Here is a 5,317-nt window from a genome sequence, read left to right as displayed (position 1 = left end):
AGCTCATTTCTTCCTGTGTAAGGTCCTTGCATGCTCCTGGCTTACATTGATATTCCATATAAATTTATTTACAAAAACAATTTGACACCACAAATAAAGAGTAACTGTAGACATACAGAGCTTCCTGGTTTTCCTCCTAGGTCCCAGATCAAGTTTCTGCTTTCTAGAACCTCACAGATTTGTTTCTTTTTGTTTAAAATACTCTAATTTTCTTGTAGCAGGGGCAGAACAAGAAAACCAAACTCTGTATTAACAAATTAAAAACAAATGACTAAATAATCAAAGTAAGCTCATGTGAATTATAAATCTTACCCAATACGATTTTACTAATGATTAAAAGCATGTAAGCAAAAGCTAGGCAGAGCATTGCTTTCTGAAGGAAACTGTAGCTACAGTATAGCTTGTAAATGTCCCCTTTTCTCCAGCACTAACCACATTTTAGATTAATAGAGGAATTCTAAATAATATGTGCAGAATCATTATTCTTTGGGGAATATGTTTCAGGTTGGGTGCCCTGCAGTTTTATATTCTTTGGGTAGACAGCAAAAATGCATATATGACTCATTCCCATTTTCATACCAACTATTCTGGTCTCCATAAACCAGCAATTCCAATTTTATTTATAAAAAGCCATTGAGAAATACCAGTTTTGCATTGCTGAAAATACAATTTTTTTTTAAATTTCGAAATAAGACAATACTTATTATTAATCAAATCCTCAGACTCTGTTCAAATGTTGACAGCTGTCCCAATAATGTCTGTAATAGCAAAAAGATCCATTTCATATTTATGTTTCAATTTTATCTTCAGTTTCTTTCAGTCTAAATCAGTCATCAGTGTTCCCTTGCCTTTCATGACTCTGACAGACATTTCTTGGATAGGAAGTCTACTGATAAGTATCATTAGCCTGTTTACAAGTAGGAGGCACTCTTTCTGTAGAACACCACCTCATTAAGGGAGAACTGTTTCACCCCTCTTCTTACTCTTTCCTTTCCCACATACTTGCTACCCATGCTCTGTTTCTCCAGGGAAAGGCAACATGAACCCTCATCTTATAACTAAGCTAACAAAAAATAATGAATTCTAACTAAAATTCTTTTTCATTTGATTCTCATGTGTTCACCTGGTTGCCAATAAAAATTTTACAGAAATTTCATGTTTGTTTTATTCCCTTCTTGTAACTTGTAAAATTGTATTATAGGAGGGCAAAGGTCTGGCCTTGCAGTACTATGTTATAGAAGCATTAGTATTAAATTATAAGACTTACATTTTTTTTAGAGAAAATTTAGATTATCACCTGACAGATGGCTAAGAAGCACTTAGTCCTGCAAGGTTTTTCAGTGTTTCAAAGGCCCTTTGGTACATTCATGCCTATATGTATATTTTATTAAAACATCATTTGTGGATACAATACCCAGAATATATAAAAACATTTTAACCAATTTCCTACAGAAAGGATTTAATTATGAAAAATAGGTTGTTTCCATTTTACCCTTTAAAAAATCTTAAATCAATAATTTTTGCACACTTCTCATTATTTACTAAGGGAATATTCCTAAAATGTAACCATTCTTTTCTCTTAACTCTTCCATTTGAACTTTATAATATGTTTAAAGTCTCAGAATTGAAAGCTCAAGGCAGTATTAAATTCAAGGTAGGATACAAAAAAACAAATATCAGGATGAACGTTTAGTCAAGGCTTATAATCAAATAATTAGTATCAGAGTTACAGGAATTCTGGAGGGGATAAGCCCTGTGTAAAATTTTAGTATATCAGGCAGAGAAACAGAAGACCATGTACATGAGGTAACAAAGAGCGCTAGTCAGAGAGTCCATAATCCAAAGAGCAATCTGGCAGGAATGAACGAGAACTCCCAGGATTTTAGTTTGTTTCCACCATCTTTGTAGAAGACTCTGTTTTAAAGTTTTTATCCTCTTTACCTGGATAATCACTCTGGTGATGTGAGAGAAAATCTCTTTCTTTCCCCCTGTCTAAACCAAGAATTTGAGATTTCCATAATAATATAGAGTTCTATATTCACATTCCTAAAGGGTCCAATATGGTGCTGGATGATGACTGAAGAGAAATTCTGTTATTTTTATGTCTGAAATGGGTCCATTCTATGATCCTTCCTTTGAGAAGGGAAACGCTTCTGTTTGGTTTCAGAGCCTGGAGAAGTAAATAATTAAGATTTTTTTCCCTCATTTTTTCAATCTACTTCTCCATATAACCCTTCTTTCCTTATCAGGGCAGGCAAATAGCAGAGTTCATTTAGCAAGATAAAGATCTTAAAATACACAAATGTTCTATATAATGGGACTATAACTTGTTTTTGTACCCTTGAAGGTTCTTAATGTCTTTAGACAGGCACAATAAGTTATTTTAATAGAAATACTAATAAAAAAGAAGAGAGCTTTCAATTTGTGTATTGTGCTGAGCTGAAATTTGTATTTAAATGCATCTGGGGCTCCCTTTGCTAGTTGGTTAGCAACTAATCATGATTATAGTGTTTGATTGCCTAACACCTACAGGCCATTACCAAGAGACTGTTTCTAAGTACTATAGGACCCACATTCCATTGCTGTATTATTTGAATCAAACTTTCATCATAATGTAGACTACAACTGCAGAGCTAGGTAGATACATACATACTTGGATACATATAGATAGATACAGATTTATAGATGTATATTCTAGACATAAGGTAATTTCAGGAAAACACTAAGAATTTGATGGCATAAAATTTATAAAATTAAAGATACAGCCAAGTAAGCAGTGTCATAAATCTTTTTTTTTTTTTTTAAGTTCCTTTACTACTGCCCCAAAGCAGTTAGGGATCCTACTCAAGACTATTCAAAAGTGACTAAGAATGTTCAGATGAACCTTAGCCAAATACACAGCTGCATCATTGAATTTTACCCTAGACACACATATTGCACATCTGTTCTTCAGCCTCATTGAGCAGCAGACTGCTCCAGTACATCAGATAACATTCATTAGTTCTTTGAAAGAGGAAGTCACCTGCTAAAGTTAGATAGCTATTGATTTTCACCACAGTTTCTGATCTGCATGAAACCTCTATTCTATTTCTAGCCTATTGCAAATAGAACATTTTTAAAGGCATGGTCTATATCTAAGTCAGCACATTGTGTTCACTGAGATAATTTTAATTCCACAGGCTATGCAAGAAGATATGCCAAGTGAAATGACAACAAAAAATAAGAATGAAAAAGAAAAGAGAGAAAGAAGGAAAGAAAGGAGATAAAAGAAAAAGAGGAAGAAAGAGAAAAGAACAACAGTAATTCAGTGATAGTGTTAAGACAAGGAAAATAGCATATATATTTAGCAAGACTGGGGTAAAAAGCACTTCACTTATTATCAGGCCATTACGTGGAAAATATAATTTACTCAGAACCATTCGGAAACATTCATTCAGAGTTAATATTAAGCAAACCAAACATCCTGTCATTTAATTTGTGCATTTCCATCTGAAAATTTAGGCACAATGGAAATAACTCAAAGAAGCTTTTAAATCAAATAATTTTAAACTGTTTTTTATTCCCCTTGGCAAATGTGTGTGACTGTATAAAAGTCTGTATAAATTTGGTGAATGTTTTTTACATGATGTTTGTTAAGAAAAAAGACAATTACTATGTATTTATTGGAAATTACAGTTCTTATCATAATTTCACTAAAAAATTCTAATAATTGTTGTCCCTGAAATTACAATACAGTTAATACTACCTAGTCAATTCCTTTAATAAGGGGATATAGGCCTCATGGAACTTAAAATTTAAAAGTGTAAAAGAATAATGTAAACAGTAAAGGGAACTCCCTGGTGGTCCAGTGGTTAGGACTCTGCACTTCCACTGCAGGGGACCTGGGTTCCATCCCTGGTCAGGGAACTAACATCCCACAAGCCACGTGGCCAAAAAAAATCTTTGAAAAAGAAAAAGAATAATGTATAAAAAGAAGTATAGTTTATATCATTCAGGTGGCCATGTCCTCGATATTCCATTAGTCCTGTGTGAATTGCTGTAAATTCCTGAATATGTTTTAATCCCAATCCTTAATCATGACATGCTCTCATGTTTAAAATTATGTATTGTTTATGGCAGGGTTATTCAACTGTATAAATAAATTGACAATCATTAAGTGGGTTCCAATAAAACAACCAAGGAAGCAACAATTATAAAAATGAAAAAAAATTGTTTACTGGTATATCACAAATGTTAAATGTAAGGTTAAGTGCTATTTTTCCTTTGGAATCCTGTTGTATCAGTCTGGTAAAGCTTGATTTTGCTGTAAAACCAAGCAACCCTTCCTGTGCCTCAGCATGGCTGCTTTGCGTTTACTGCTCTCTAGTGGCTGGAGCCTGCACTGTGGCGTCACAGGTCGGGTGAGCAGTCGGTGGTGAGTCCAGCAGGGCCTTGCTGCCAACCCCTCTGGCTACAGGCTCCTTGCGGAGCTCCCAGACTGGTCTTACAGGGATGGCCTCCTCCAATGAAAGGCCAGCTTCGAAGAAAAGGCCAAAGGTAAAAAGTTACAAGATGAGTTGTACTGCTGTCACTGGAAATGGATGCTGGATTACAAGCATGGCAGCTCAGGCAGCAGAAGTTGCAGGAAGAAGAAGGGAAGCAGCAGAATGCTCTTAAACCCAAAGGTGCCCTACTGCAGAACCCATGACCAAGTCAATAAAAAGCAACTCCTGCCTCCCCCAGAAAAACAAACAAAACAAAACCAAGCAACCCTGAATTCTCACAAGGATAAAACAATTTAAATTTATTTATTGCTCAGTTGACATGACATTATGAGTTGGCTGGGGGCTCCACTCCATACTGTTGTCTGGTAATTCATCAGAGATGAATAACTATATGAAAGTATTTCTTTTTTTTTGTTATTATATAAAGTTATTTAATGGCACTTTGAGCCTATTTATGGCAAATCCAAAATCTTAGATGCTTGCTCAAGTTATATTGTATAAAATTAAAAATAATAATAACCTAATAATAGAACTACCATATGACCCAGCAATTCCACTCTTGAGTATATATCTGAAAAAAACAAAAACACAAATTTGGAAAGATACATGTACCTCAGTGTTCAAAGCAGCATTATTTACAACTGCCAAGATACGGAATCAACCTAAGCATCCATCAACAGATGAATGGATAAAGATATATTCCATACAATGGACCACTATTCAGCTATAAAAAACAATGAAATTTTGCCATTTGCAACAACTGGGTGGACTTGGAGGGCATTAAGCTAAGTATCAATAAAATAAGTCAGACAGAGAAAGACAAATACTGTATG

General features: G+C 34.5%; 1 non-coding gene and 1 pseudogene across 1 annotated transcript; both read left to right on the top strand.

The window, feature by feature from the left end:
- Positions 1-3,833: 3,833 nt before the first annotated feature.
- On the top strand, positions 3,834-3,906 carry TRNAG-UCC (transfer RNA glycine (anticodon UCC)). Its single transcript has one exon. It is a non-coding gene; the product is annotated as a tRNA-Gly (tRNA).
- Positions 3,907-4,337: 431 nt separating this feature from the next.
- On the top strand, positions 4,338-4,699 carry LOC132515671 (large ribosomal subunit protein mL52-like; annotated as a pseudogene).
- The last annotated feature ends 618 nt before the right edge of the window (positions 4,700-5,317 follow it).

Source organism: Lagenorhynchus albirostris, chromosome 2, assembly GCF_949774975.1.
Source record: "Lagenorhynchus albirostris chromosome 2, mLagAlb1.1, whole genome shotgun sequence".
In the NCBI taxonomy this organism is placed as follows: Eukaryota; Metazoa; Chordata; class Mammalia; order Artiodactyla; family Delphinidae; genus Lagenorhynchus; species Lagenorhynchus albirostris.
This window is presented reverse-complemented; position numbering and strand designations above follow the sequence as displayed.